Here is a 12,329-nt window from a genome sequence, read left to right on the forward strand (position 1 = left end):
CATGTTGTTGAGAGCCATGTGCATGGGACCATTTCACAGTTCACACCACAGATTCGTACATATACATTAATACTGAATTTCATTTCAACATCAGAAAACTGAATACTAACAGGGATATGAGGACAGGCGTTCGGTAGAAAACCTTTGATAGGAATGGAAGGAAAAAGGCCAACATCGTTCGTAACTGCCCCAATTACAGCTGTGACTTGTAAAACATCCATTAGACGTCTGCTATAAAGGAAAACATTGTTGGGACTTGGGAGCACGTCAAGTGTTGGGCTATAAAGGAAAACATTGTTGGGGAGCACGTCAAGTGTTGGGCTATAAAGGAAAACATTGTTGGCATATTAGCACGGGAGACTATTGTTTCACATGGCGTGGAGCACGTCAAGTGTTGGGCTTCACACATAAGATAATCTGCTCTGATACCAAGATGAAACTTGTGGTTCCATCGCCACTTAATACTACAATTTAGTGGTATTCATCTTCACTTGTAAGTGAGAGATTTTAAGTTCAATTCTCGCCAAAGACGAATTTAAACCACATTATTATTAGTTCATTCTGAGTCTAAGCCCATCATCTTTCCCTCAGTGTAGATAATGTCGTTTGTTAAACAAAAAAAAAAGAGTAGTTGAGGTTTCATCATAAAACTAATTGACAATATGAAGTGTAACTCAATTACTTATAAGCACATACAAAGTCCTTTCCTTACCTAATATGAGATCTATACTCTCAACATTTCACTGTTAAGCAAATATTTAAAAAAACAAAGTGGAACAAATAATTCGATCACTTGACAAAATAGAACTCACTGAAAATATTATGTTTGTTAAAGATAGCACTCACTGAAGAAAATATTATGTTTGTTAAGGAACATGAAACCAACAGCTCTTAGCAACTACTTGTGAATTATGTCTTTATTTGCGTTCATTTAAGTTGGTGGTTAGCCATCCAATTGTTCTTCCCCATCAATTTTTAGAAGAAATCAAACCAAACTAGACTCGAGTGTTCATATACTCATTGGAGTTGAATATAACAATACGTAAAATTCCGTCACTAAGAAGTAAGAAGCCAAATTGTATCAAGACCTTGTAACAGCAGCATGAAGGTCAGGAGTCAACTTGGAGGAGAAGATCGCGAGCGGGTTCAGCTAGCACTGGTTAACCGAACCCCCGATTCTATGTTCATGGTTATCGGCTAATCCTCAACTCTTATGTTCGGTGCTTAACTTCCGAACATTGAACTTTTTGTCAAATTTTGTGTTCAGAATGTTCAAATACATGATTCAATCTAGTTGTATTTTATTTAAGAAAATAGAAACAAACCCAAGAGGATTTAAGAGAAAAGTGATAGCATAGGGCAGAACATTGCAGCTCAAACGTCACTTACATACTTCAATGATTTAGGGTTTTGGTCACGATACCACCTTACATCTCATTTAAATTAGCTAGTTAACAAAAGCCTTCAAGACCCCAGTTGTTCTAAACTAATCTAAACCTCACACCAAAGCAAACCTATATCAACCCTACATTTGTAATTTTGGACTGAGTCAACATATTTGGCCGTTACAAATTTTGAAAAAACTAAGCCATTACTTTTGTTTAATACAAAAAATTGGAAGCTAGAAATCAATTTAGGCATCAACACTCTCCTTCAAATTGTTTTTAGTTTTGACACCAAGCAAATCACTGAGGAATACAAAAGTCTCTTTTAGCGTACCCTTAGTAAATATATCAACAGTTTGATCTTCATATTTGCAATAGAGTAATTCAATCACATTATCTGATGTACAAAGGATCTCTAATAAAGTGATGGTTCCTCTTGACATGTTTTGTTTGTTTAGTGAATCAGAGGATATCTTGTTATAGCAATTACAAAGGTGTTGTTGAATTTTAGTGATATAGCATCTACTTTGAAAAGGTAGCTGGGTTGAGGAACCCAAACCCAATAGATAAATAATCTCAACTAAAATTCCAAACGAGGATTCAAGTACAGTTTCAATCATACTACGTAACAGTGAATAACAAAATTAAATAGAGAAAAAAGAACAAAAGACTCACGATATAATTCATGGGCATACAACCGATTAAAGAACCATTGAGAAATAAGTACTTTTACAAGACAAACATCTACTACACTTGAAGTTTTCTCCTGTACTTTTAATCATATAGCACACAGTCTTTCTTTTGCTCTCTTTTGGATGAACATGACGCACTCAGCAAATTCTCCTCACGACTAAAGAGATTGCACTCAACTTCGTCACATAGATGGACACAACTTCTTCACCCAAATGAATAAGATGAATAATATGAAAGGTATGAAGTGTTTCACTAAGATCACTTTTCTAACCTAGCACTCAAGAACTTTGTTTTAAACCTTTTATGCTCAAATCTTATAACCAAGCAAAAATCAATGATAGGCTTGATTTCCTATGAAACCAACAGCCTAGAATAAAGGAAACTGGAATTATGAACTAGAATAAATCAAATTGAGTTTATTTCTTAAAACTAAGCAATTAAACTGATATTATAATCTTCAAGATATGCAATGATGTGATTCTCGTTTCCTATATGAATGCACATGATACTCCAATATATGCCTTGATGTGCACGTTTTCAGTAATTAAACCTAGAAACTACAACACGCCTAAAATATAGAACTAATATATTGCAGACGCAATAAACTTGTCTAGGAAATTAGCCAAATACAAAAGCTTGCGCTTTCACACTTGCATTCAATTAAGTCCTTAAGAACAAACCTCATCCAAATTGCTTGAGAATAGCCTCTCCAAGGAAGAACATCACTTCGAAGAAAGTCGTCTTTGACTTTGGGCTAATCAAGGGTTGTAATTCCTTTAATTCTATGGTGAAATTGGGTTAAGATAAAAAATAATTTTTTTTTAACAAATGATATTATCTACATTAAAGAGAGAGTGTGCTAAACCTAACAATGGGCTAGCATAATGTGGTTCAAATTCTCTTTTGTCGATAATCTAACCTAAAACCTTTCATTTACAAGTGAAGGGAAAAACCACTAGACCGTAGTACTAAGTGGCAATACTTTGGATTAGTTTGGTATTCCTGTGCTTTCTAAAAAAAATGTGATTATGTTGTCCTATGAGAATAAACAGTTGTTGCGTGTTTGATAAGTTTTTTTTTTTTTTTTGTAAAAGTGCTTTTAACAACAAAAAACAGTGTCTGAGTGTTTGGTAAATTGTTATATAAATTGTTGTGAATGTGTTAAATAACTAAAAAGGATATAGTATGTAGTGTGATATAATAATTGTCAAAGACAATAACGTAGGGGCAAAAATTGTAATTTTGTAAAATATGTGGGGTTGTACTTGCGTTTGAAAATTTTATTAAATGAGCACTAATTACTATATTTCGAAGAAAAAAACAAAGCACTTTCTTTAGAAGCATGGTAGACTCTGTTTTTGTTTTTTCTATGCTTTTCTATTGTCATTGACAACAGTTTTTTGAAAAATCACTTTTTTTTTGTTACTGTTGACCGTAAAAACTACCAAGCCTACATGGCGCGTAGGCCAAGTAATTAATAAGCTAACTACGTCATTCGGTTGTGTGTGGGGCGTGCCAACTCGTCGGCCGAGCTCGGCCGGGGAGTAAAATGTGTTAATGTCATGTTGGGCGTGCTCTTTATGGCAACAGTGCTGTTTATCCAAACTGAAGATGTTCACCGGTTGCCTTCACAGTGATGTTTATCCAAACTGAAGATGTGTTGGCGAAAAAGGAAAATAAAAATCTCAAGGTTGTTGAGAGGTTTCGCGTAGAGCGAGAGTTTGCGCAGGGTAGCTTGTGTGTTGAATTGGAGGGGGTCATCTTCTCGTTGCCACTGCCTCTGTATTTATAAGGACACGCCGACTTGATCTTTGAATATTGCACGAGATTTTTGGCGTGGATCAGACTCAACCAAATGCATGGAGTTCTCATGCAATTATCCAACCAATTTAAAATCTCCATCATTATCTCCTTTTCTCCTTATTTTGTCCATCATTGTCCAAGTATTTGATGATCTCCATGTGCTGGAACCAAGGCATGCAAATAATTAGCATGCAAGTTTATCTCTTAGCCATGCATTTCAAACTGAAGCATCACAACAATCCACTCATCTTTCCACCAAATTTGACCAGGTGCAATCATGCACTATCAAAAAGTTCAAACTTGATCCCATCTTTCCCATCCTTTCAAAGCCCACCAGTTCCAATCTGATGCAATTTGTCCGACTAGATTCTTGGCATCCTACCAAGGATAATTCGGGGGTGCTCTTTATTCCACCATCACTTTATAATTTTATCCATGCATGCATAATAACCTTCAGCCGTCTAAGTGAACTCCAAATTCATTTGTTTACTAATTATCACCATACTTTAAATGGATAATAATCAATTTGCAGCATACCACTTGAACCTGTCAGTCAACCAAATTGATCTCACCCACACATTCACACGCCAAACATCCAAAATCAACTTGAATTGTGCTACCGTGTTTCCAGCTTGGAGATACATATCTCATCTTAATTATCATTAAAAGATAATTATCATAATATTATCCTTCAATAATAACAAAACGATCTTCACTATTCGATCTGATGGTTGGGGACTATGCTTACTCAATGACCTTGATTGCACGGGCCGATGATGTAATTTTGGGTCCAAACAGTTACCAAACACACTTAATGTTCCAGATTTTTTAAAAGCATTACAATCCCAAATCAGCCATTTGTTAAAATGTTTAGAATTTTCTCAACCAAATGGCTCAAATGTGTAGGGGGAATACTATTATGTAGTTGGCATTCAGTGACTTGCTTAATTTCTTTGATTAGTGAATATGTTCTAGATTGTTAAATTATTTTGTATAAACTTAGCATCCATAAAGCATTTTAAGTTAAACCATATTCACTAGCAAGAGCATTTAAATTGTACGACGTAGAAGACAATTCTGAGATCAATCATAATCATGTTTCGAATTTTTACATTTTTGCAATTGAGTTATAAGGAAAGACATTCACTATTCTTCTAAGAAGAGGTTTGAATTAAACCCATTTGCATCAAATGGGTGGGTCGTTTGTGGAGTGGCAGCGGCACAAGAAACCAAGTGTGATTTGCCTAAAGAGCCGTAATCTCATGTTGCATGGCAGCACGCCAATGGAGGTCTTGAACGGCCTGCGAAAAACTTATGGGTTCTTTAATGACCGTGAGGTTAGCTGTATAGGATTTATGGTAGGGTGAAAAACGATTATACGATAAGTGGTGAGAGAGTGGATGAGAGGTACCTGATGACTTAACCACGTTCATTGAAGATGTCGAAGTAAGTCTTGACGAAAGAGAGGTCTCGACGTGAAAGTCCTGCAAAAATGAGGAAGGCTTTGTGGGACGTATGACACGTTGGAGTGGTAATGGTGTAGGTGCAGGGCTGGGCGGGGTGAAATAAGGGCAGTAGGTGGTGTTTCTGGAGAAGGCAAGATCCTGTTCGGTATTTGTGATGGTGATAAAGGTGGTTGCAATATTTCTGGTGTTGGTTGGCAGATAAGGTTTGTGTGGTATCATGGGATTCAAGAGATAACTTGTCAGATGTGATGACTTGAGGAATGGTGGGAGGGAAAGAGTCCATATCTAAGTGCAATGGGGTGAGAAGTTTGTATTGAACAAGGAATTAGAGGCAGCGGAAATGTCTGAGGTGTGGTAGGGAAATTGATCTAAAAAAAAAAAACATCCCGTGACACAAAAACCTTTCGGAGGGTAAGATCAAATAATCTGTAACCTTTTTTTACCATAGGGATAACCAATGAAAATGCGACGACATGCACAAGGGTCAAATTTTAAAGGCAACTCGTAGGTGAAAGTAATTCAGTTCCTTGTGAAACAATTTTTCATATGGTGTTTTTCCTTGAAGAATTGGTGTGGGTGTTCGATTTATGAGATAGGCAGAAGCTAGGATTGCATCCCACAAAAACGTTCAATTAGGAAGATTAGCTTGAAAAAGTAAGGCTCGAGCAACATTAAGCAAGTGTCGATGCTTACGTTCAGCGACACTATTTTGTTGTGGTGTGTTGATGCAACTAGTTTGATGGACAATTCCCTTGAGATTATAGAAAGTGTCAAGTTTGAACTCAAGACCATTGTCACTTCAAACCATTTTGACCTTAGTATTGAACTGATTTTCTACCATGTGGATGAATTGGACAAGGAATTATATTGTATCGGTTTGTGTTTCATCAAATAAATTCATGTGCTCATAGTATAATCGTCAACGATGGTGAGAAACTATTTTGCACTTGAAATAGAAGTAACTTGATAACCACCCCAAATATGAACATGGATTAACTCAAAACATGACTTAGTGGATATGGAACTCAATGAAATGGTAATCTCATTTGTTTGGCCAATGAGCAAAAATGAAACATTTATTTGAATCACAAGATTTATTTTGGAAAAAAGGAAATAACATGGAAACTTTATGCGATGGAGTGCCCAAAAAGTTGATGCCAAAAGCTATAAGGTGGGGTTTTGACAGTTTTGCATGTTCCTTTCTTTGGTGGGTCGAGATAATAAAGTCCATCTCGTTCAATTCCCGTCACAATCATCTTCCCTGAACGTAGGTCCTGTACGACACAAAATTGGTTTAGAAAGATTGTGATGTATAATGAGTCATAGGCTAATTTGTTAATTGATATCAAGTTTAACGTAAAGAGTGGTACACACAAAACGTTATCAAGAACAAGGTTGGGTGAGAAAAGAACTTGTCCAACATGAGTAATTTTAGCAAATGAGCCATTTGGTAATTCAGCAGTATGGTTTTCAACGGGTCTTGAAGATGCGAGGGAATCAGGACTGCAAACGATATGGTCTGTGGACCCATTATCCAAAATCCAAACTTTTTTCTTGTCATTGCATGTGAAAGAAAAAGCTTTACCTGAAAGTTCTTATGGTTTGAAGAATTACCCACTTGGTTGGCAAAAGATGATTTGTTCCTGTTCAGCATTTGGAGAATTTGCTTGCAATCCTCCTGAGAAAAAGGAAAGTTAGGCATCACTTCCCTTTTGTCGTGGGTTGCAACTTGATTGCCTTTGGAGGAGAAAGGTTGACTTTGTTCACTCTCAAAGGCTGTCTTCCTCTTGAGGCAAAAACCAAAAAAGTGACCCTTCCATCCACAGAAGGTACACTTGAGATGAGCACGACAATTTTTAGTAGTGTGATTCGTCTTGTTGCACTTCCCAAATCGAGGTCCACCGTCCTTTGATTCAGCTTCTCGGCTAGTGGTTTTCACGGCGAATTCCGCAACTTCTGGTTGGGTAGTATTGTTTTTCCCATCGGAAACTTCCGCCTGTCTCTCAAGACAGAGAACCAATGAGTAGGCTTTCTTTACTGTGGGCAGTGGCTCAAGAGAAGAATGTTGTTGCGAACGGTGGTGTAAGAATCATTCAACCCCATGAGAAACTTCATGGTCTTCTGTGTTTCAACGTACGAAGCAATCTCCTTCTTTGTTTCACAATTACATGCCACAATCGAACATTGTACTCCTCGTTCATCCTAGAGACTTTTTAGTCTGGTGAAGTAGGAACTTACTATCATGATTCCTTGCACGTAGCTGTGAATCTCATTCTTTATGTAAAACAGTTAGACGATGTTCACATGAGAGTTTGCCCTAATACGTCTAAACTTGTCTAATTTCATTACTTTGTTGTGGAATATTTGATAAGTATTTAACGTCATTTCTTTTTTGTTTTTTCACTTTTATACCGTCTGTTATACATTTATGTGATTAAATCTACATGAAGAATATTAGGGTTCCAAACTTAGTGCGTGTGATGTCTCTATGACGAACGTGACTAGTTCATGTTAATTTGTACTTATTTAGGTGGGATTTGAGTATTGAACCCTTGCCTTATGTACTTAATCACATCTTTTAAGTTGCCCAAACTCTCAATTTCTTTGCGGCAGTGCGCAGTCGAACAACATGCAGCCTTGCCCCCACATTTCAAGGAAATATCATTTTTTTTTTTTGTCGAAGGAAATATCATATCAATTGGGCAATTTCATGGGTGGAGAAGCTGTTGAGTATATAGGTGCAACAGCCTGCATGCAAATGAATAGGATGAAGTTGTTGCCACTATAGATTGTAAAAGAGTTAAGGATACTGAGGAAGATTTTGTAAAAGAGTGCTGCATTCTCGATAGAGTGCTTCATGCGTAAGGATGACAACGGTTCGGATCGAAAACTTTTGCACTCTTATTTATTTAACTGTGAAAAATATTGGTACACATAACCACAAATTAATCATTTACATGATAACGAATTTCCCATCATTTAACTTTACTAGTTTACCCATTTCACCCATAACAAAACAGAAAAAACAAATTTTTTGTAATTAATAGAAAAAAAAACCCCCAGATTTAATCACATTATGTCAATCACGGTCTAGTGGTATTTCTCTTCACCTGTAAGTGAGAGGTGTTAGGTCCGATTCTCGTCAATGGGGAATTTGAATCATATTATTGCTAGCTCATTGTAGGACTTAGCACACTCCCAATAAACAGCCACCCTCTCTCTCAGTCTCTCTCGAAGCAACTGCTGCAAGCATGCAACTCTCTCAAACCAAAGAACAAAGCCTCCCTCCACCACACAAATATGGCCAGCCACCACCACACACAACCACAAGCCACCACGATCCGGCGATTCTCCATTTCCCTCTCTCAGACTATCTCTTTCTAGGAGTCAGCGTCTCTTTCGACAATTTCTACAACAACGGTGAGCTAAGAACTCTCCATCTCGCATTTTGATTTTTCATCATTTACCGTCGCTTCTTATTCTCTGAAACGGAAGAGACCCCCGATGATTGAGATCTCGAACGTCATGCAAGAAATTAAAAGTGAGAAGCCCCGGTAATCCCCTTTATTTAGGGATTTGGGATTAATTTTTTATTTAGGATGCATGTTGAATTAGGGATTTATGATTTAGGGCTTTTGATTGTTGCTGCATTTGGATTTGGATTTTCGGATTAATTTTATGTGAATTTGGTTGATTTGGATTTCTGATATTGGATTTGGATTTGGGTTTGATTTGTTTATGAGGCAAATTCCTATGGAATTGAAATTCCGAACTGTACGATCGAATCCAGAAACTTGTTTTGAGAATACCGAAATTTCGGTTCGGTTTTGATTTTCAGAATCCCATCCTAATAAAGATTGGTTGGAGATTCGACTGATCGAGATGGCGATTCGTACCACCACTATTTTTTATCAAGGTCTAAAATATCGATGATATCGGAAATATCGGTAGTCCAAAAACAAGGAAATTTCGATGAAAATATCGGGATATTATCTGTCACAGCCCGTCTCAAGATTCTATTTGTCGAGGTTGTGAAATGACGAAAGTACCCTTGACGGTTACTAAGGTATGTGTATGGCATGTTTTGAATAATGTATATTTTCCTAAGTTTTGGAAAATTTAAGTTGGATTAAAGGATGTATGTATATTTGTGTGGTTAGGGAATTAAGAGTGACTAGTTTTTGGGTGGACCACACACACACGCATGGGACAAACCTTTCATTCCCCGTGCCGTCTCTCTCTTCCCTCGCAGCTCACTCTCTCTCTCCCTTCGAATTGTACGGACCAAAGCACAAAACCCTCAAATCACCACGGATCGACGCCAATAAGGTGAGATTCTTCATCCTTTTAACCTCCTGATTTGAATGGTGTTACTTTTAGAACTGGAAACCTTAGAAATCTCGTCGAACCCGTGACCCATTTTGAAATCACTGTTCATGCACACATGAATTGTTGAATTTCAGGGAATTCTAAGCTTACAGTGAGCTTAGTGAGGTTCTAAGGAACCTCGGAGTGCTTAGTTTGAAGGTTTTGGACGTCGGGATCGTTGAGTTCTAAGTTGGCCGGTTTTCTTGGAATTTCTCCGGTGAGATTTCGTAGTTTTTAGAGCCTTAAACTAGTACATCGTGATTCTACATGCTTAGGGCTTCATTTTGATATAAAATGCGTGAAAAATGGTTGAGAAATGACGGAGAACAAGGAGATTGAAAAATCTCCAGTTTTCCGGTGACCGGAAAAACCAGTCCGGCGATTGGAGGAAGAAGATGACGTGCGTAGGTCTGTGCCCCTCCCGCCACGTGGGGGCGCGTGCGGCCTCGGAATTTTTTTCTAAAAATACCTCGACGTCCGTGACGTCGAGTAGGTCACTGTGGTATATTCATATACTCAAATTGAGCATCGTATGAGAAGTTATTACAAATTGTCGGTTATGCGCTTTAAATAACATTGTTTTAGTTGTTTTGCATATAGGTGATACCTATCCTGAGGACGAGCGCATCCAGGGACGTCACGGGGGTTACGACCCTTCGACTTATCAGTGAGTGGGCAGTTGTTTTCTATTTATACCTATATACTATTGATTTTCCCATAAATTGAATTTATATGAAAGTATGTTTGAAAATGCCATGCATGCATATTGTGAATTATATGAGTTGATAATTGATGCATATATATATATATATATATATATATATATATATATATATATATATATATGCGAATTGGTGATGTGGACGCACAGGTGAGTATCAGGTGAGTTTTATGTTATTTATGTGAATCATTGATGATATGAATTGTGTTGAGAGCTCATAACATGCACCTCTGGTGTTAGTGTTTATAGTATTCACCGCACCGCACGCTCACCTTGGATCCAAGTAGGTGCATGTCGTACAGACCATGAGAGGGTTCCGACATGCTAGTCGTACAGATCACTTAAGGTGGTTCCGACTGATAGGTGACCTTAGATTATGTGCACAGATGATTGATGAGATAAGCACTAGAGCGTATTATTACACCATTCTTGTTGTACAGACTACTTCAGGTAGTTCTGACTTATGTGCAGAGTAGTGCCGTACAGGTCACTATGGTGACTCCGATTGGTTGGATATTGAGCTATGGAATTAACCGTACAGGACCAACTGCAGGGTCTCCGGTTGATTCATTATGTCACCTGTTATGTTGATGCATCCATATTCTGTTATTGACATTTATGGCATGGCATATTTTCTGGGTTTTGGTAAAGATTGGTGATTTGAGATATTTGAAGAAGTATATGCATATTATGTTATTTTCTGGGAAAGTATATAGGTTTTACAGCGAAGGGTTAGAAATGTTTTAAATAAAATGTTTTTGAAAAACTTTGGTTTTACTGACCCACTCAATTTTGTTTTGCGCCCCTCCAGGTTCTAGTTAGCAGCGTTGGTGGCCCACGAGGATTCCCACGGCGTACTGACAGACTACATAAATGTAGGACTCACCTGCGGGTGTTGTAATTTAGTTATGGTCCTACTTGACTACACCTAGTACTTATGCTCTGAATTTGTGTGTTTCACACTTAAACTTACTCTAGCATTCTAGTTGGATATTATTGCTAGTAGTTGGTTTTTATTCCTTCGTATTTCTCTTATCTTTTGCTTCCGCATCGCACTTTTGGTTACGTCACGCTCACGTGATGGCCAGCACACCTTGATTCTAGGATCGGGGTGTGTCATTATCGATATCGATAAAAATTGAATAAAAACCACGGAAATTGTAAGAAAAACTTGGAAATTTTTATTGAAACTTTGCAGGATGTTTATTTAGTCAATTATCTATTAGTTTATCACAAAAAAATGGAAGGAAATGCATTGCATGATGGATTTAACTGATTTAAGTTGATTATATAGCGAGCTGACAAACATTGTGAGTGTAGAAAATATGTAGTAATTAATAAAAGAAGTTTAAACATACCTAATCATTTATATATAATGAATTAGTACAATATTTTACACTTTATACATTGCATGGTAAGATACATGAGTGACTTAGTACCACATAGAGTTCCTATCAAGGTCTAAAATATCGATGATATCGGAAATATCGATAGTCCAAAAAAACGGAAATTTCAATGAAAATATCAGGATAATATCGATATTTTAGACCTTGGTTTTGATCTGGAAAGAAGTTTGATTATGGAGCATGCATATTCACTTTCTACTTGTGCAATCTGACTTTTAGAAGACACATATACTTCAACACCTCTGCTTACATTAGTAAGCGAGGTGGATAACTCTAAGGCGTGCAGTGGTGAATTGCATATTGATTTACTGCTAAAAAAAGGAGAGGAAAATAAATAAAAATAGAAAAAACTAATAAATATATGCAATACCTAACAAAGCACTTAAAGACTTTCGAAGTCGTGACCTGAAAGCCTACTGGCATGCACGGAACACGCACGCACACATGAGACACACGTGTGTCACAGTGGGGGAAACCCTAGCAGCCA

General features: G+C 37.3%; 1 long non-coding RNA gene and 1 pseudogene across 1 annotated transcript in view; both read right to left on the reverse strand.

Annotated features, from left to right (window-relative positions):
- Positions 1–12,329, reverse strand: part of LOC126614047 (alcohol acyl transferase 1 allele RGb-like) — an 82,470-nt pseudogene that overhangs the window by 65,265 nt on the left and 4,876 nt on the right.
- Positions 2,044–12,329, reverse strand: part of LOC126614075 (uncharacterized) — a 28,692-nt gene continuing 18,406 nt past the window's right edge. Inside the window, exon 2 of the long non-coding RNA XR_007620264.1 lies at positions 2,044–3,489. This is a non-coding gene — a long non-coding RNA (uncharacterized LOC126614075). The remainder of the gene's footprint in view (positions 3,490–12,329) is intronic.

Source organism: Malus sylvestris, chromosome 2, assembly GCF_916048215.2.
Source record: "Malus sylvestris chromosome 2, drMalSylv7.2, whole genome shotgun sequence".
NCBI lineage: Eukaryota > Viridiplantae > Streptophyta > Magnoliopsida > Rosales > Rosaceae > Malus > Malus sylvestris.